The sequence below is a fragment of the Pan paniscus genome, chromosome 1 (genome assembly GCF_029289425.2).
Source record: "Pan paniscus chromosome 1, NHGRI_mPanPan1-v2.0_pri, whole genome shotgun sequence".
Classification (NCBI taxonomy): Eukaryota; Metazoa; Chordata; class Mammalia; order Primates; family Hominidae; genus Pan; species Pan paniscus.
In genome coordinates this window covers 72,896,770-72,918,260 of record NC_073249.2, presented here as the reverse complement: position 1 = coordinate 72,918,260, position 21,491 = coordinate 72,896,770, and the positions used below count along the sequence as shown (strand labels likewise).

General features: G+C 40.0%; 1 protein-coding gene across 1 annotated transcript in view; it reads left to right on the top strand.

The window, feature by feature from the left end:
- The window catches only part of PAPPA2 (pappalysin 2), a 642,477-nt gene that overhangs the window by 597,534 nt on the left and 23,452 nt on the right, over nucleotides 1-21,491 (top strand). The gene's annotated exons all lie outside the window — the stretch shown is intronic.

Sequence of the window (21,491 nt, the reverse complement as noted above, 5' to 3'; positions counted from 1 at the left end):
ACCTTTCCCTATGGCTACTTACCTGGTGGGCGCCCCTTGTTTAAAATAACTGCCTGGGTCATGCAGGCATCTATGCTTGCAATCTCTTAGGTAGACCTGTTGTCCACTGTTGATTAACCAAACTAGACCTTTACCACCTCAAGAAATCTTGTCTACTTCTTCACATAGTAGATTCCCCAATCAGTGGGGGGATGTAGGCTGCTGTGATTTCTTTAGTTAGATTAACTGAAGTTAATTTTAAAAGTCAACTTTTAAATCGAAGTTAATTTTAAAAGTCAACTTTTAAATAGGGCAGAATATTTCTAAGAAACAATGACCTAGAAATTCTGTCATAGGGGAAGGAGATGCTTACACACACACAAACACACACACACACACGCACACACACACACACACCATTTAAGCCCTCCCAACCTAAGAATAGCCAGTGACAAGTACAAGCATTCTCGTCTCAGTCACAACAGGTTTTGTCATCCATATCTCACGCTGGAAGGAAATAAGCCACTTAGCAGCAATCTTGGGTAATTATGGCTCCTGTAGGTGCTGCAGAGAGACCCCTTTAACTGCCCTGATTTCCAGCTTCTTCCCTGATGCACACCCAACCCACATGCATGTCAAGTCCATTCTTCTGTATCTCTGTGTTTCTTGATCTAATTCTGGGAATCCAGGATCCACATGAGACTGGAGAGGGGGAAAGGGTGGGGTTTGAGAGAAAAGGGAAAACTGGGTGGGGAAATCATACCAATAAAACAGCACTCTGCGAGCGCATCAGGAAAAATGCTAGCATGGAGTGTGCTTTGTTATGGTGTGGGCCAACAAAACAGCTCATCTTCTGCCATCATTAGAAAAACAGATGGCAGTGGGGTGGGGACGCGGGAGAGAGGAGGAGTGAATCATCCACTGGGCAGGGGGTAAGAAGGAGGGAAGAGAGGAGGCCAGGGAAGGAGGGAGATAAACAGAAGACTGGGGAGCTGGGAACAGATCAAAGGGATCCTGAGAATTCCCTTCTGCTGCTTCTATGCATGATCTCAAGTGGGAGGGTGGATGACAGGGCTTGGAGCTGGCTTCCGTGTTTCCCAGAGGGTTATAATACAGACCTTTTCCCATTTGTTCTCCCCTCCTCCCTGCACCCCAGCACATCAGCGGGGTCACTTATCCAGAGCTTCCTAGGCTGTCGTCAGTCCCTTTGTTGATGTGACAAGGAACAAAAGCTCCATGTCTCCTCTGCCTGACTGCTGGGCTGATGTCTCCTCTGCCTGACTGCTACCAGGCAACAGCTGTTGGTTCCCCTGCTCCAGTGGTTCTCAGCATCACCTGGGAACCTACTGGAAATGCACATTCTCAGGCCCCCGAACACCTACTCGATCAGAAACTGGGAGTGGGGCCCAGCAGCTGTTTTAACAAGCTTCCAAATGATTCTGAGGCTTGCTAATACTTGAGAACCACTGCCCCAACCGAGAGTTTGTTGTGCAGCAATAATCGTAGCCAACGTTATTTAGCCACTTTGAGGGTGGAAGGAAGATGCAACGATACAGGTGAATCAATCCCTGTAGGAAAGGAAGGGGAACTGGACAGGAGAGGAGAAGGAGAAACAACTCTGAAGAAATAAGTAATAAAAAATGCAAAGAGGCGGGTGAAAATGAAAAAGAAAGGACAAGAGAGGCTGAAACTGGCATGCTCTAGGGGCAAATTGGCAGACACTTAATTCTTTACTGGAAAAAGTCAGCGAAATATATTAGGGAGAACAGAAGAGTGTCAGGGACAGATGGAGGGAAAACAGACTGGAGGCAAGATAAAGCCAAGCGGGCCAGCTAGGAGACAGGAAGTTTTTAAAAGTGCAGCACAGAAATCTGAACTCAAATCAGGTATTTTGTTACCCAGTATCTAAAAGGGTTTTCTGCTTTTTGCTTCCCAGTACTAAATATCATTTTAAGAGGCCTCCTTTTAATATTTAGCCTTGTAAGGGTGGAGTGCCTCATTCATTATTTCTCCCAATAAGCCCAAGACAGTAAATCCACCAGCTCAGTATCCTCAGCCCATATTGCCCTTCATGTTACTTCAGCACTTTTGTTTGCATCATATTCTCTTGGCATAAGGATTTGCTTTCAATTATCCACTATTCTGTGCTGCTTATGTTTTCTGAGGTGCCACTAAGACTTTCTTTAAAAACTCTTATCTACATAATTCCATCTTCTTATGTTAGGTCATAAGCCAGTTGTTGCTGCTTGTGTTCCCATTGTCCCAGCAAGAACACACGTATGCTACATATCTGCAATCCAAAATTGTTGGTACGTTCAATTCTATTTTTCTAGTTGTTGCTTGCATTTGGCCTTTGGGACCTGAATACTCCTTGTATCTTCTGTTTCTTTCGTAAACTGCATATGGGCAAGGAATGGCAACTTAGTTAATGGAAAACTTTTGAAGTCAAACGACCCTAGATTCCAATCCTGGGTCAGCTGAGTAGTGTGAGCCTCTGTATTGGGAACTGGGGCAACAAAGCTATTTTAAGGAGTTGTTATGAGGGATGCATGTGATAGCATACATAAAGCATTGAGTGTCATGCCTGGCCCGTAAGAGATTCTTACTGGTGTCATTTATTTAAGCTATTAGCCACTTCGTGAATGTTTACTGAATGAGTAAAGCAGAATGCAGGGGCATTGCTGCTGGTGTAGCCCCAATGTAATTAGTTGTAAACTGAGGATGTGAAAAAGGAAAGGAAAGGAAAAGAAAAGGGAAATAGGTCATACCAATAAAGACCAACTGAGATCCATAATTCACAAATGACTTGGAGTCATCGATTGTGTCCAATCAGTCATCAGGTCAGTTGGTCACCAGATCATTATATGAGTAGCTCTACTCATTCCTACAGTTGCCCACACTGGTTGGGACCTCAACATTTCTCATCTGGACTTTTGCAGTGATTTCCTAATTGCTCTCCCTTCCTCCAGACCTGTGCCCATCAATTTCCTTCATTCTCTCTATTGCTAATACAGGGTTCTTTCTATTGTGTCTCTTCTGCTAAAAATATCTCAGGAACTCCCCATTGTTTTCACATTTAAGCCAGACTCCTTTGCAGGTAGTAAATAAGCCTTTGTCTTTCAGCCTTCTGTCTCTTCAAATCTCTTTGTGCACACTCTACTCCAGGCATAAAAAGCCTTTTCCAACACAGTTTTCTAAAAAATGCTTGGGCTTTGCACTGTCTGTTTGCTTGATCTAGGATTGACTATTTGTCCCACCTGTGGGGTGACACTGGGCAAGTTGTATTAGATTCTTGTGCCTCATTAGCCTCAACATAGTTTTAATAGAGTTTTTATAACAGGGTTTTAATAGTAATGCTTATTTCATAAGGTTATAGTGAAGATAAATGAGATAAATGAGTTATTATAGGCAGTGAGCTCAGTCTAATGTCTTGTACATAATTGTGCATTATAAATCTTATCTATTTCATTATCCATCACAGAAGTATTGTTGTTGCCACATGTTACTTCACTCCCTGTATCTTCATGCACGTTGAAACCCATTCCCGGGACTCATCCTGTGACTTATTTCTCTAAGCCAGTGATTCTCAGCTAGGGACAATTTTGCACCCACCACTTCTCACATTAGGGGAAATGTCTGAAGACATTTTTAGTTGTCACGACTGGGCGAATGGGAGGAGATGCTGAAATATAGTGAGTGGAGGACAGAGAGGCTGCTGAATATCATACAGTGCACAGTATAGCCCACAACAAAGAATTATCCTGCCCCAAATGCCAATAATACTGCCCTTGAGACACTGCTGTAGACTAACTCCTCTCGATCTTTCAACACATTTTTTCTACTTGGAGTATTTAATGACTGGCACTCCACCCACCACCCACCCTCAACCACAGATGGGTTATATAATCATACTCTGGTCTCTATTTTACCACTTATCACCTTAGGGAAAGTATTAGTTTCCTGTTTGTCTGCTTTATGATGCTGTAACTACTTACAAGCTGAAGATATTGTCTTTTCCATTATTATATCTTAGCTATTCAACATGATGTTTGAATGTTTGAAATAACTGGGGCTCAGAAAACATTTATTGATTGAAAGAGTAATTTAATTTGCACGTGGCTTTTAAAATTATAGATAAGTATGCAAATATTTTATGATAACTGTATAAAAGACCTGTTAAATGCTTGTCCAATAAAGTGTACTTTCTTCCCAGCATAGAGAAAGAAAGGAAGAGAGGAAAAGAAAGAGGAAAAATGGTTTTCCTCATCTCCTGGGGTAATAATTGAAGTGAGTGTTCACTCCATCCATGAACACTGTGATATTATCAGATAATAGATTATCTTCTTCCTTCCCTTCCTTCCTTCCTTCCTTTTATCTTTCCTTTTTTCTTTTTTTCTCTTTCATAAAGCCATATTTATTAATTCTACCAAAGTCCACAATCCTAGATTCTACTTAAGCCAAGAAGATTTTGTTCTCTAGGGAATGTACCGAGGGATAAAGACTTATCTTATAATTATAGTATCCTTTTACATAGAACTGATTAGTTTTCTTCATACTTATGGGATGATTAAAATCCATCTAATTCTTGGCTCTGCTTTCTCTGTGAGCATGTATTTCTTGTAAGTTCATCCTATTCATTCCAGCAGTCTCCATTTTGAATTACAGTTTTGATCTCTTCAACTCTTTGTTGGTAGAGTTGTGCTCTTTCTTTTTAAAAAGAGAGAGCTGCAGAGAAGAACAGAGGCCGAGTGATGTCAGAGAATTAGGTTCAAATTCTGACTCTACCCTTCGTTAGCTATGCACAGTACCTGTCAGGCTTTCTCTTAGAACTTCTGTGAGAATCAGGTGAAATAACTGATTTTAACATGTTTTATGAATTGTCAAATAATATAACGTACTAGCAGTGATACTGCCTAAGGAATGACACATGTAACTTTGTGAGGACAGGGTCATATTGAAACAAGATATTAAGAATCAAGGCCAGGCACAGTGGCTCAATCCTGTAATCCCAACACTTTGAGAGGCTAAAGCAGGAGGATCACTTGAGGTCTGGAGTTTGAGCCCAGCCTGAACAACACAGCAAGACCTTCATCTTTACAAAAAAATGAAAAGTTAGCCAGCTAACTATGGTGGTATTCACCTGTGGTCCCCAGATACTCAGGAGGCTGAGGTGGGAGGATCACTTGAGTCCAGGAGTTTAGGTTATGGTGAACTATGATCATGCCACTGTACTGCAGCCTGGGTGCCAGAGCAAAACCCTGTCTCTCTCAAAAAAAAAAAAAAAAGGAAGCAATTCAGTTACATCTACTTTATATCTTTATGACTTTTTATTATACACTGCAAGTATCCATGGTTAATTGATGTCCTTGGGGCTACCGATGCAACTTATAAGGCCTTTTAAAGTTTGGGAGGAAATTTCCAATAACTCTGTCTGAGCCTGAGCTGCCATTTCCTCTCTAAATTCAATGCATACCTTTGTAGATGCCTATTGTCTCATCTATCACATATTTCAAGGTTATCTAATAGGTCTATTCTTCCAGTAGTCTACCAACTCCTGAGTGGCAGGAAGTGTGTTTTGTTCACTTTTGTATCCTCTTTGAGAGATACCTAATTCTTCAGTGACACCTGCTTCTATTCCCCTAAAGACAGAGATGGAAAGTTGCAGACAGAACTTTGACTTTGAGAGTCTTAAATGGAAAAGACTGAATCAGTTTTCTGTGAAGTTGCATAGTGGAAGTAAAGTAGGGACAAGACAGATAGAGAAGTAGAAAATAAAAACCCTGTCATGAGTGGAATCAAAAGGCCTTGTAACCTCAGTGAAAGTGGCATGGTGGCATAAACAAAGGCTTAACACGTAGCTCCATCTCTGATTAGCTATTTCCTTGGGCAAGTCAGTTAACTTTTCTGAATTTAAGTTTCCTTATCTTTTAAATTAGACAGATAAAATTCATCTCTTAAAATTGTTGTGAAGATTCAGGTTCAGAAAACTGTGGAGATGTGGTTTGGGGCCTTCAGAGAGGTCACACCTCAGTAAAGCATGGTTGTGCTAATTTTTCAGGAATAACGGCAAACCTGTTCTTGTTTCTGGGAATGTTTTGCCTTCCAAGTAGATTTTGGTTTTCATTACACCCACAGGTCCTTCTCTTATAGGGCCTCTTTTCAGATTTACAGCCTTCTTCTTGGTTAGCCCCAACTTCTTATTCATTGGATGGATTAGGTTTTGGAAATCTGTTAGTACTTCCTTCCTTGACTTTCATTTCAAGACCAATTCTGGTTTTGGATTTACTGCTTCTACCATGGGACTAGCCCGCCCACAAGAGAAAACTCAGTCTAAGATAGGATGGATATGAGAGTCAGGACATGATAAAGGATGCACAAGTACCTACTGTGTGAATATTTGATAAACATAATTGAGTATGTGATAAAGGTTAGTCAAATTGCATTTATCGGTAATGCTGAATCACTTCTGTTACTCAAAGCACAGGGATACTTCTCCCCACTATTAATTCTCATAGGACAGTGACAGGCAATACAAGTGTGTGTATATGTTGAGAGGGCGAGAAGCTGAGCTGGGCTGGAGAGAGAGTTGGTGAAGGACTGTTTAATAAGACCAGTAAGACCTTTTATATCACCTACCTAAGTATTTTGATTTTCTTGAAAGAATGAGGAGCTGTCAGAAAAGCCAAGCAGTATTTGCCATTTTAGAAAAAAAGAAGTTGAACAATCAGAGCTACCTGCCTGCCAAGTTTGATATTTTCTTTCTTTCTTTCTTTCTTTTTTTTGAGAAAGAGCCTCACTCAGTCACCCAGGCTGGAGTGCAGTGGTGCGGTCTTGGCTCACTCCAACCTCTGCCTCCCAGGTTCAAGCGATTCTGCTGCCTCAGCCTACCAAGCAGCTGGGACTACAGGCATGTGCCACCACACCTGGCTGATTTTTGTATTTTTAGTAGAAACAGGGTTTCATCATCTTGGCCAGGCTGGTCTCAAACTCCTGGCCTCAGGTGAACCACCCATCTCGGCCTCCCAAAGTGCTGGGATTACAGGCATGAGCCACCATGCAAGGCCAAGTTTGATATTTTCTACTAGAAAAAGTTTTAGAACAAATTTCTCTAAGTACAGACCCTAAATTTATAAGGAACATGCTCTCCTATACTGATGCCGTGTTCTGTGAAAGAATCAATGAGTCCTATAAGATAAAGTAGAAGCCACTTCTTAAATTTAGTAGATATGTTATTCTGACCCAAATGATGTACTCCTGCTTTCAGAAGGCAGCCAAAGGAGTTGACCCCATCTCGGATCATTACTACATGCTCTGTTGATTGGGAAGACCCAGCCAGTGCAATGCCCAGGGCTGTCTCTGGTCACACCTTGTCTTTAAGTAGTTCACATTGGCAATGGATTCAGCTTATAGTGTAAAAAAAAATGCTTAAGAATTATATAGGGTGTGGGGTATTTATTTTTTAAATGCAGATTCTTAGATTCTGCCCCTCCCTCCCAATTCTTTTATGTCAAGTCGGGTGTGAAATACAATAATTTGCTTTTTTAACAAATACCTCAGGTGCTTCTAATGCAAGTGGTCTTCAACTGTGCTTTGAGAAACACTAGGCAGGGATTAATTCATATGCTGGCAAATAGTTACATGGCAGTGCCCAGCTCGCATTTTGGGAGAAAAGGAATCATCTTCCAGTGGTTCTCAAATAAATGAAGAAATCACTTGGAATAGAATAAAGTTCAGAAAGGTCAAGGATAGAAGTCAGAAGATCTGATAAACAGTGGTAAAACTGTAATTATCCTAAGCCAGAAAAAGGTGAATTGTTTTAAAATTATAGTTTTTTTTTTAAATTGTGACTTATCCTGGGTAAACAGCAGCATGGCTCTGGTCTTGAGACAACAAGCCACATGCAAATAGCTATAAGCAAGATTATCAGAAAACCTGAGTATTTCATTGTTTTGTCATTAATCTCACCATGGATCTCATTCTACTTTCCCTTTAGGGTTAGCTTCCACAGGCATTAGAAAATACAGAACATGTTGAGGGCCAAAAAAGTGATATAAAAAGATTAATAATAATAATACCTTTGGAAAAAATCAAAAGAAGTGAGGTTTCCAAGTCTAAAATGAGAAGAATAAAGGTTAATGTAGTAAACATGTTCATGTATTGAATATTTTACTTGGAGAAAAGTTTGCAGTCACCATCCCCCAGTGAGAACAGAAGAGAATATAATGGGCTTAAAATACTCAATGAACTATTTAAAGTAAATCTATGTGAGAATATCCTAAAAGTGTTAAACTTTATACAAGGTTATAAAGGGAGGTGTTGAAAAGGCATATTAGTCTTTGGAGAGTTTTAAAAGGATATATATTCTCCCTCTCTGATATGGTTACACATTTGCTTCTATCTCAAACACTGCTTATCGTTTGGTACTCTCTTTCCCTGTAAATCTAGGACTCCATGGATTTAAATGTGTTTATATTTGTATTATCTTAAAGCAATCAATAGAGATATTTTATGTGTCATTATCATCTGACTACTACTTCCAAAGGAATTTATGTAGGAGGGAGTTGGGAGTAGAAAGGTGGGGCTTTGGGACAAATTTAACTTCATTGGAGTGGCTGGATTACTGAAATGGAGGTGGAAAGTTGTATTGTTTTTACACATTTAGTAGTTGATACCAACAATGGTTCCATCACTAATTCAATCCATCTGTTACACCATTCCTTGGATTCTTTCTTCTCTGTTGTCTTGGACCTCTCTCTGCCTCCCTTTTATTATTTATATTCCAGATGGTAGCCCTGTTAGCTGTGTCTGGGACACGTGCTTATTGATCACTCATGGGCACTGCCTGCTATCCTGCTGCAACTCTATGGGATGCAGAGGCCAATATATAACTCAGGTGGTGGAAAATAAGGGCATAAAAATTGAGGGGTTTTGTACCATTTTTCTTGCCCCGAGTTTTAGCCAAGAAGAGGTAGAGAGTAGCTGAAGCCTGACTAACAAGTCGTAATTGAGGGGATGTACTTCATTCTCGGATGTGAAAGGCTGCATACAGGCCTGGAAATGAGAGGATCAGAGGAGGGGATGGGGAAGGTTAGCTTGCTGGAGACATTGCCCGAGGAATAGTGGCAATCACGGGCTTCTGCATCATGTCAGACCCTTTCAGAGGAAGGGGTTTGTCACTTTGTAGAGTTTTGTCTCCTTATTTTTAGGACAAGATGCAATGTGTGTGTGTGTGTGTGTGTGTGTGTGTGTGTGTGTGTGTGTGTGTGTTACAGTTCTTCCCATTTGACCCTGTGAAGCACCCCTGTAGTGTGGTAAAATCTGTCAGCACATTCAGAAATTCTAGAGCTCTTTGTTCTAAAAAGTGAAATGAAATATGTGGCTAAGACACTCCAGTGCAGACGCCCCACATTCTCTGTGGCAGTGAAAATGGGCTCAGGCCCACCTTTAGGAAAACAGGAAAGGGATTTTCTCCCAAGATTACATACTTCAAGACAGAATTCAGGCAGGCAGTTTTGCATTCATCCATAGAGCTCAGATGCTCAGGACTTCCAAGTGACAGCAGTTGAAACCTGGACCTGTGAAGAACTGGAATGGTTTAGGGGGTCCCAACCTTTCTGGAACCAGCGACTAGTTTCATGGAAGACAATTTTTCCATGGACAGTGTCAGTGGGGGGAGTTTCAGGATAAAACTATTTCACATCAGATCATCAGGCATTATTTAGATTCTCATAAGGAGCGTGCAACCTAGATCCCTCACACGCACAGTCCACCACAGGGTTCGTGCTCCTATGAGAATCTAATGCCACCACAAATTTTACAGGAGGCAGATCCAGGCTATAACACTGGCTCTTCCACCACTCACCTCCTGCTTTGTGGCCCGGTTCTAACAGGCAGCAAACCAGACTGGGGACCCCTGGTCTAGGGCAATAGTGTGGTTCTGGACCAGTGGCAGCAGCCTCACCTGGGCACTTGCTAGAAATGCAGAATCTTAGGCCCCCCTCTGAACTTCTGAATCAGAAACTTTGGGGGTGAGGTCCAGCAATCAGTTTTACCAGGCCTTTCAGAGGACTCTGATGTACTTGCAGGTGCAGGATTCGCTGGTCTAGAGTGTGGGGAAAATAGTAGCAGAAGAATGACAGTTTTGAGGGACTTGAAGAATACATCAACACTAAGGTTGCTTCTCTGATCCCGAATCTCCTTCCTTTCTGTTCCCCTCAGCTTCATAATGAAACCTGTTCAACTCTTCCTTCCTCAGTCTTTTCTATCTGTAAGACTTCTATTATTACACTTTAGTAATATATTTTTTATCACTGGATAGTCACGGATTATTCTTAATAAATGTCAAGGCTTGAAAGTATAATCACAGCCCAAAATGGACTTAGAAGTGTGACCAGATGGAATTGCTACTGCTCTTTCAAAAAGCATCTCACTTGAGTATGTCTCTATGAATTCTTATTATAAAGAGAAAAATGAATCTTATTTGTGATATCTGTATAAAAAAACCAATGTTCTATTTCAACTTTATCACTTGTGCATTGTGTGATAGTTGTTTAACTTCTTTTGTTTCCTCTTTATTTATATGTTGTCATATAAATAATAGCCAACAATTAAACTTCTCTTTGCCACACTTCAGCTGTTTACAAATCAGATATAATAATCATTCCTTCCCTGTTTCTCAGAAGGCACATCTTCAGGGCTGATTTTTCTTTTAATTCTTGCCAAGTTTTTTAGGATCTATGAGTGAAAAGGGGTTATAAAAATGCTAATTAGGGTAGGGATAATAATGGCCTGCAAGCCAATAATAGGGACAGCTACTAGACTTCTAGCAGGGATGGTGTAGGTCCTTACAAATCTAAATCTAAATATGTGTTAGACATATTAAAATCCAGAGAAAAATTGAAAATTTGCTTAAGTTGGAACTGTCTTCCAGGCTCACTACCTGCCAAATTCTAATCCCCTTGAGATTTGTTTGTGAATTTCACTGCCAGTTTTGTGCAATATCTGCACCAGCCTAAAATCCCGGCATGTCTTTAAGCTTGTCTAGAGTCCCATTTGGTTCAGGGCTCAACTTCAGATTCTCCAGCTGGAATCTCTGAAAATCAGATTCCAAATGTTAATTAGGACTAGGTTTTCATTTTGAAAGCTAAAACCATTGCCCCCACACCCCTACACCCCCTACCTTTCCACCTCCAGCTTTTTAAAAAAGTAAAACATTAAAAGCACAACCAACCGTCCAAATTGTAAAACCTCATCTAGATTAACAACATTCGTGAGAGTTTATGCTTGTCTAAAATTCCTCTGGAGCCGTGCTGTGACTTCCTGGTAGGCTCTCTGACAGGCTGCATTTTTGCTTCTTTTGTCCTCTTGGCCTTCTGGGTGGGCCACTTTCTCACTCTGTTAATTTTCTTTATGACATCTGTTATCCCTTTTTCCTCCCACTCCACCCTTTTTCTGATTTATTCTGGGCTTTTTTGTTCTTTTTTTTTTTTAGGAGGGTTCTTTTTCTCTTTCACTGTCCTTCCCTTTTTAGCCCAGACTTGCAGATAATTTAAATATTACTCGCCTGCAGAATTGCCATCACAGAAATGCTACCATCTTTTCTTTAACCTGCCAGACCTTCAGCTGCTTCTTAATGATTTTGCTGAAGTTATAAGAATGGGCAGCATGCAAAATTATGTCTATAGATAACTCTAGATTCTCCTCTTTTCACAGGGACTTTGCTCAACTAAGACTTCTAATTGTGCTTCAAAACTGTGTTTTAAATGCATTCTAATCATGGCACAAATACATTATTGAGATTATTTGTGAATCCTATAAGGCATTGCTTATTTTACAATTTACCATCATGGTAATTGTCATAATTTCTTAATTAAATAATCCAGTAGACAAGCTCTTTCAGAAAGTTCATAAAATTTGAACCATTTCCAATTCATTCTACTAACATAGATGTTCATTTAAGTGAAATTATTTTATTAAATACTTATTTATTACAAGGACTGAGTGCTAGCAATGCATTTTACTAATTTTCTTACACCTTATTTTTTTTTCTTAAACTATTATTTTAAGTTTAAGGGTACATGTGCAGGAAGTGCAGGTTTGTTACATAGGTGAACATGTGCCATAGTGATTTGCTGCACAGATCAACCCATTACCTAAGTATTAAGCACAGTATCCATAAGCTATTCTTCCTAATGCTCTCCCTCCCCCAACCAACCTGCCCCGACATGTCCCAGTGTGTGTGTTGTTCCCCCATTCTGTTCATGTGTTCTCATCATTCAGCTCCCACTTATAAATGAGAACATGCGATATTTGATTTTTCATTCCTGCTTTAGTTTGCTGAGGATAATGGCTTCCAACTCCATCTGTGTCCCTGCAAAGGACATGATCTCATTCCTTTTTATGGCTGCATAGTATTCCTTGGTGCATATGTACCACATTTTCCTTATCTAGTCTACCATAGATAGGCATTTTGGTTTATTCCATGTGTTTGCTATTGTGAATAGTGCTGCAATGAACATACACTTTCATGTATCTTTCTAATAGAATGACATATTTTTCTGGATATATACCCAGTAATGGGATTATTGGGTCAAATGGTATTTCTGCCTCTAGGTCTTTGAGGAATTGCCACACTGTCTTCTACAATGGCTAAACTAATTTACACTCTCATCAACAGTGTAAAAGCATTCCTTTTTCTCTTCAACTTCACCAGCATCTATTGTTTCTTTACTTTTTAATAATAGCCATTCTCACTGGCATGAAATGATATCTCATTGTGGTTTTGATTTGCATTTCTCTAATGATCGGTGATGTTGATCTTTCTTTCATATGTTTCTTGGCTGCATGTATGTCTTCTTTTGGGAAGTGTCTCTTCATGTCCTTTGCCCAGTTTTTAATAGCGTTGTTTTTCTCTTATAAATTTGTTTAAGTTCCTTGTAGACTCTGGATACTAGACCTTTGTCAGATGGATAGATTGCAAAAATTTTATGCAATTCTGTAGGTTGTCTGTTGACTCTGATGATAGTATCTTTTGCTGTGCAGAAGCTCTTTAGTTTAATTAGATCCCATTTGTCAATTTTGGCTTTTATTGCAATTGCTTTTGGTGTTTTAGTCATTAAATCTTTTCCCATGCCTATGTTGAATGGTATTGCCTAGATTTTCTTCTAGGGTTTTATAGTTTTGAATCTTACATTTAAGTTTTTAATCCATCTTCTGTTAATTTTTGTATATGGTGTAAGGAAGGGGTCCAGTTTCAATTTTCTGCATATGGCTACCTAGTTCACCCAGCACTATTTTTTAAAAAGGGAATCCATTCCTCACTGCTTGTTTTTGTCAGGTTTGTTGAAGATCAGATGGTTGTAGGTGGCAGTCTTATTTCTGAGTTCTCTATTCTGTTCCATTAGACAATGTGTCTGTTCTTGTACCAGTACCATGCTGTTTTGGTTACTGTAGCCTTGTAGTATAGCGTGAAGTCAGGTAGCATGATGCCTCCAGCTTTGTTCTTTTTGCTTAGGATTATATTGGCCATTTGGGCTCTTTTTTCTTCCATATGAATTTTAAAATAGTTTTTTTCTAATCCTGTGAAGAATGTCAATGGTAGTTTAATGGAAATAGCATTGAATCTATGAATTACTTTGGACAGTATGACCATTTTCACGATATTGATTCTTCCCATCCATGAGCATGGAATGTTTTTTCATTTGTTTGTGTCCTCTCTGATTTCCTTGAGCGGTGATTTATAGCTCTTCTTGAAGAGTTCCTTCATTTCCTTTGTTAGCTGTATTCCTAGGTATTTTATTTTCTTTGTAGTAATTGTGAATGGAAGTTCATTCATTATTTGGCTCTGTGCTTGCCTGTTTTTAGTGTACAGGAATGCTAATGATTTTTGCACATTGATTTTGTAACCTGAGACTTTGCTGCAGTTGCTTACCAGCTTAAGAACCTTTTTGCTGAGACAACAGGGTTTTCTAGATACAGGATCATGTTATCTGCAAACAAAGATAATTTGACTTCCTCTCTTTCTATTTGAATATGCTTTATTTCTTTCTCTTGCCTGATTGCCCTGGCCAGAACTTTCAATACAATGTTGAATGGGAGTGGTGAGAGAAGGCATCCTTGTCTTGTGCTGGTTTTCAAGGGGAATGCTTCCAGATTTTGCCCATGCAGTATGATGTTGGCTGTGGGTTTGTCATATATGGCTCTTATTGTTTTGAGGTATGTTCCTTCAATACCTAGTTTATGGAGAGTTTTTAAAATGAAGAGATATTGGATTTTATTGAAGGCCTTTTCTACATCTGTTGAGATAATCATGTGGTTTTTGTCTTCAGTTCTGTTTATTACACCTTATTTTTTAAAGTATATATGTATATGCATACATATGTGTGTATACATATGTATCTGTTCTTTTGACTAACCCAACAGTAAAGTGATGACAGAGGAAAGGGCAACACTCCTAAATTGATTACAAATATTTGTAAATTGCAGCAAACGGCATGCATAATGAAAATAATGCACACTTCAATTCCTGACTAAGAGGTTTAAATCTCAGCTCCACCCTTATATTTATTTGTAAAATTTTAAAAAATTAATTTTAATTCTATAAAAGTGATACATGTACCTTGTTTGAAAAGCTAGTTCACACCTCTAGGTTTATTTGGAAGACTAGCAGTTCCTACCCCTCTGCTCCTAACCTCAGCCTCTCTCAGCAGAGGCCATCACTTCATTTTTGTTGTTGTTTTTGCTTCACCTGTTTCACTTATTTCTTCTGAAAATTACATATATACACATAAACATGCATACATGTATATGTATTGTAAACCAAAAGTTATCTGAGACAGGTCTCAATCAATTTAGAAAGTTCATTTTGCCAAGGTTAAGGATGCACCCATGACACAGCCTCAGGAGGTTGTGAGGACATGTGCCCACGGTAGTTGAGGTACACCTTGCTTTTATACGTGTTAGGGAGACATGAGACGTCAATCAACATGTGCAAGATCTACACTGGTTCTGTAAGGTAAGGCAGGACAACCTGAGGCATGGGCCTCCAGATCATAAGTAGACAAGAGGCAAAAGGTTACATTCTTTTGAGAACTTGATCAGCCTTCCACTGAATCCACAATTTAGTCTGGTTCAGTGAATCTGCATTTTTACATAAACAGTAGGGCGGAGGAAGTATTCAGATATGCGTTTGTCTCAGGTGAGTCTCAGAGGGATGCCTTTGAGTTCTTTCTGTCCTTTTTCCACAAGGAACCTTCTTGTGGACAAATTGTGAGGGAGGAAGGTATGTAGCTTCTTATCTTTGTAGCTATCTTATTTAGGAATAAAATGGAAGGCAGGTTTGTCTGACATAGTTCCCAGCTTGACTTTTCCTTTGGCTTATTGATTGTGGGGTCCTGAGATTTATTTTCCTTTCACAGTATATATATATATACACACATATATAAAATTTATGTGTGTGTGTGTGTATATATATATATATATGTATGTACACACGTATATATAATGCTTCTACTGCTAATCTTAATTTTTTGATTTAGGACTTTATCTCCTGATTTCCTAATACAATAGATGAGGTTTTAGCTCTCTGACATCATCACACACACACACACATACACACGCATACACACTCCTGCACTTTTGCCTTTAGAGGTAACAGATGCCTCTAATTCCTGAGCTTTCTGTTGGTTCTAGGTATTCTAGGCATTTAGGTTTCTGCTTTCCTGCATCTGCTGTGTCAGCTACTATTCATCCATCCATTTTCCAGTTTTCTAATGTTGTTGAGTTATTTATCAGCTGCCATCATCTCTCCTGTTGTCTTTTTTTTTATGAGTTCATGCCTTTTTTGTTCCTTTTTTACACTAATATTTTAGTGGAACTTCTGGAAGGGAAAGATATAAAAACAAATTCAAGTGTTCACACTTTGCCAGCTCTAAGCCTGAGAGATAATAGATGCTTGGTGACCAGTGTGCTATTACTACAAACTACTTCCTTCAACAGAGTCTGTGCCTATATGGAAGAAAAAGAGGTACCTGATAGAGAAGATGTCTCTTACTTTGCTGTTTTTTCTCTCTGTTGTCTCTTCTAAATTCTTATTTCACCTAAAGTCAAGCAAAGATCTCTTCAAGGTGGTTAACTCCTGAAAGTATAAATTTTAGATAGAGGAGCGCTTATTAAAGGACTGTATATTTATTGTGAATGAATCATGTTAGATCCTAGGAATATAAAGGTAATCAATAGAAAGCACAGACCCCATCTCCTAGGAATCCCCAGTCTGCCTTGGGGAGAGGTATGTTCTAAGCACTAGGGGATCAGAGAAAAGAAAGTGGTTGTGTTTGGGGAGCAGGCAAGAGGTGAGCATGGGACATAAATTTGGGGAAGATTTCATAACAAAGTAGCACTCACTCCTGGGGCCTTGAAGAATAATAATTCCACTAGTTGGGGACAAAGTGGAAAGCTCCATGGGCAGAGAAAATACTATGAGCACAGGGCACAGGAGTTTGAAAACACAAGATATTTAGAGAACCACTAGAGGATAGAGCATGTGGAAACCTGGAGTCTGCAGAGAGTCTTGGGCCAGATTAGGAAGAGTGTTGAATGCTGCTGTGCTTGAGATGTAAACTTTTTCTGAAGGCATTGAGAAGCCTGACACATTTTATCACCAGGAAGTGACAAGATCAGATGTGATACATTGCTGGAAATGTAGTCCATGGAAGAGTGACGGGTGATAAGCAGAATGGTTAGGAGACGGTGTCCGTATTTCAAGAGAGAAATAGTGACAGCCCAGACAAGGCACCAATAGTATAGATAGGAAGAAGTAATCATTGAAAGCTTTTCTTTTAAGATATAAAATTGATTCTAGAATTCCATCCAGTGGAGGAAATGAGGTTCTGAATCTAACTCCCTGGTGCTTGGGTAGATGTTGAATGCCATTAACCTCTGTTAAAAAAAAAAAAAAAAAGAAAGAAAGAAAAGAAAAGATGCAGGCTTATAGGAGAAGATAATGGGCTTGGCTTTAGACTGAGTTTGTTCAGTAGAATTGGAAATAAAAATCTGGATTTCAGAAACAGAGTCTCAGCTGGGGACTTATATTGAGACAGGAGGAACGTATGGATGCTAATTGAAGGCAGGTAAATGGATGAGGTCACGCAGGAGTGTGAATGGGGAGAGGAGGTAGGTGGGGAAAGACATAGAGGCAGGAAGTTAGCAGAGGAAGTGAAGCCAGTCAAGGGGACAGAGGAAGAATGACTAGAGAGGCGGAAGGAAGAAAAGGAAGGAGTGGTCTTAGGAAACCCGTTTAAGAAGGGAGGCCTAAGGGAAAAAGAAATGGTGAAGAGTGTTAAATGCTGCCAAAAGTTGGCCAGCACAAGAAGTGAGATGGCAGTAACTTGAGTGGAAAACAGTTCATGGAAAGACTTTTGAGATGAAGAGACTGGAACATGTTTATTGGCTTTGAGTAATAATCTGATTGAGAGCATGAAGACTAAAGATAAAGAGAAGATATAAGGGATTACAGATACTGCTGCCTCTCAGTCAAGAGTCAAGTGAGAAGGGAGTAACAATAACTAAAGACAAAGTTTACAGAGTAGCAGATGGAATTCAAGAACTCAAGGTATTTTATATGCAATGGTTTCTTGTTTCTCTGTGTGGACTTTCCCATTCCTGTCAATGGCAACATCTGCCGTCCGGTTGCTCAGGACAAAATCCTTGATGTCATCTTAATTTCTCCATTTTCCTCATGTTCACATTTAGTTCATCAGGTAATTCTATTAGCTCTACCTTTAAAATATATCCACACACCAGCCACATTTTACCATCTGACCCACTGCCCCCCTGGTATGAGCCATCATCACCTGCTACATGGCTTATTGCAAGAGCCTCCTGACTGGTCTCACTACTTCCCCTGCCTCTTCACAGCCTAATCCCAGCATAGCAGCCAGACAGTCCTGTTAAAAATGTAAGTGAAATAATAATGCTCCTCAGCTGAAGCCCTGTGGCAATTCCCCACTTCATCCAGAATAAAAGCCACAATCTTTGCAATGGCTTACCTAGACCTCCACATGTCCCCTCTCTGAACCTGTGATTGAAAATTGCAACCATCTTCACTCTCTTGTTCTCCGCCCATCTCCCCACCACTCCCAATTCCCTTATACTGGCCCTATTATTTAGTAGAATTATCACTTTCTAATTTGCTGTAGAGTTATTTGTTATGCTTGATGTCTGTTTTCCCCATTGGAATATAAGTTCCACGGGGCATTAAGTTTTGCAGATTGTATTCACTGTTATATCTCAAGTCTTAATACAGTGACATAGTGACTGGCACATGGCAGATGGTCAATAGTTTTTGAGTGAATGATGGAGGTAAGAAGTTAAGGGCATCCACATGTCAGGGGGAGGGTCAGCAGCAGGGTAGTGATCTTCAGAAGCCACTTGACCATGATAGAGAAAGGAAAATTTTGCTGACTTGAGAAGAGTAAAATTGGCAAGAGATCCTGAATGTTATGAGTCCTTTAAAAGTCTTTTCTATTGACAGTTTTGTTGTTGTTGTTGTTGTTAAATTAAGCCTATGGTTAGCATCACTCTGTACTGGGACTCTGGGGATGAGAAAGTTTGGTCTCTGTGGGTCTCTTCAGCTATTTGAAGGCTGTTTGTACATTGGAGAAAGAAGAGTTGGTTCCACTTCTTGCCTTTATTCTCTTTGGTTGTGTGACCTCAATCAAAGTCATTTAACATTTAACTCTTATGAAAAAGTATCTCCCTTGCTTGACATATACAGTTCTTTTGGCTCTCAAATGAGATAATGTTTGTGAGAGCATTTGTAGACACTAAAATGCTACACACATATGGGATTATCATCATTGTCATCCCCGTGTGAGAAGTCTTCTGAAGCAAGCCCAGGCTGAGCCGAGGCATAGCCATACTGCAGGTGATACATCCTGTGTGCTGCCCACTTTGAGTCCTGACCAAGGAAGCAGAATGCCTTCCAGGAGTTGCATACATAAAGCTGCAGCGTGATCTGATAAAGAGAAAGAGAGCCTCTGCTTATCTCCTTTCAGTGCAGTCCAGCTTAAAGCCTAGAACTAGTTTTTGCATCTCTTTGAATCTACCTGAGTGCAGGCCCCTAAACTGGGTATCAGACCTTGATTAAGGAGACTAACAACAGCCCAGATCTGGGGCTTCCTAGTAACCCCCCAGCACCAGCTGAGCAACTTGGGGTAACTTTCCTTCAGAAGCTCATCTTGGGAGGATGCCCACACTCCATAGGGGGTACAAATCCTCTACCTTATTTGGCCTCTATTTCATTGAACAGAGTGACAAGAAAACAGCAAATAAGTCTTTGGATGCTTAACCAAACTAAAAACAAAACAAAACAATAAAAACAACACGCACCTATTTTGAAAACATGGACTTGCCCCATCCTTGTCTCCAAAGCCCAGTGATCCTAAGTAAGCCTTTTGGTTCCAGTAGGTTCTCCATAGCCTTTTCAGTCGTATACATTGTTTTTCTATTTAAGATCAGTAATGAGAATTTGGCAGGAGAAAGATTCAAATGGGTCAGGAGGCTCTTGTGGCTTTTCTCGGGCTTGTTTTCCACAGCTCATTCTAGCCTGCAACATACTTTGCAAGAATAAATTGGCTGGAGATCTAACCCACGGTGAGAGGCCGCCACTGAGGCAGCATTTCAGAATAGGGAGACTGGAGCCATGATCAGCCTTCCTGAAGCACACAGCCGGGGTGTTTCCTTACACATGCACATGCACATGGCAGTGTACACTGGGGATCCTCATCGAGAACAGATGTTGCTGCCCACTGTGCCAGCCACATGTCGTGCATGGCATTTTCTTCTGCTAAACTCCTGGCAACAGCGTTTTTCTTTTCTTCTCCCCTCCCTCTGCCTCCTACCCTCTTTTCCCATCTCCTACACCCACAGCATGTGCAAATTCTCTCCTGATTCATACTTGGCCAGCCTCATATTTTTGTTGTTGTTATTGTTATTGCAAACATTAGAGGCTTCCAAAGCTGGGGAAAAAAAAGTAAAAGAAAATAAAAGAGAAAAAGAAAGAAACCACAACAACCCCCAAAGGAAATATGTTCTAACCCAGGAATGTACGATACTTCATGCATGGGAAGCATCTTCCCACCTCTCCAAGCTTAGCTACAGAAACAAAGGCTCCAAATTCCAACACATGAAAAAAGAATTAATCCAGCTTTTTTGTATGTGCCTCATACCATTTTTCAGTCTAAAAGTCTGCTGCTCCCCCCAATGGCTAGGATTTGCAGGAATGTCATAGCCTTCTTCTCAACTTACACCATGGTTACAAAATTATGATCACTGCTTCAGGTCCATTTATGTATTTCTTCAGTGAAAATTATATTTTCTGAGTACCTACAATGTGTTGAGATTACAAAAATGAATCAGAAATTCCCATCACAGTGTACACAATAGAGATAAAAAATATCAAATTACTATCCAATGAGTATAAGCCGATAATACAATCATATGAATAAGGGCATATGGGAGCACAGGGAATAAAGCAAATAACTTATCCTAATTCCATGGAGAAAGTTTTATAGAGGGGTAATTATTTGAAGTAGATTTGAAGCATAAATAGGCATGAAAGGCAAAGATGTGAAAGGAAATGGCATGAAGCTGTCATCAAGTCTTTCTGTAATAAAGCTGCATAACAAAATAATCCACAAATATAAATGTCTTAAATAGCAACTTCTCACTCATGCATCTACAAGTTGGCTAAAGTGACTCTCTTAGTTTGTGGTCTGGGTTCAAGTGTACTTTATATGTCTCTCCCTCAGGGACCTAGGCTTTAGAGTTTCACAGTTAGCAGCTACACAGGGCATGTTCTTTTCATGGTAGATAGCTGGGCACAAAAGGGTGAGTTAAGGCATGCTCATGCATTTCCAACTTTTTGTCAAGTGTAGCACGTGTCACATACATTTATGTTCCACTAGTTAAGGCAAACCACATGGCTGCATCCAAAGTTAGTAGGAAGTGAAATTATGCTCTGCTGATAGTGGACTCATGGCAAAGGAAGGGTGAGTAAAAAGAATATAGACAAAGAATAATATCTACTAGTCAGCCTTTGCAGTCGCAAGCATTCGTTAAACACATTCACTCCACCCTATGCCAAGACACTCCAACAGTCTTATCCAGTCCTAGCATCAGGTTTGAAATCTAGAATCTCATGATTGATACCAGATTGCAGTGTAGCTTCTCTTAATCTGGAGCCTTATGTACTAAAATCACAAGCTCCCTGCCTCCCACTCACCCCACATGCAAAGTGGAGCAGAAATAAATAACTACAATAAACATTCCCTTTCAAGGAGAATGAGTGGGAGGTGCATAAAGCCCACCTCTCATTCTTTGAGCAAAAGTTGTAAAACCACTACTGGGAGAGTAGGGAGCTCTTCTTGTTTAGAAACTTTCGATTACTCCCTGGGTGTCACTTCCTAGTTGATTGTTCTTCATGACTCTTGGCTCTGATCTCTAAGGAGTCTTCA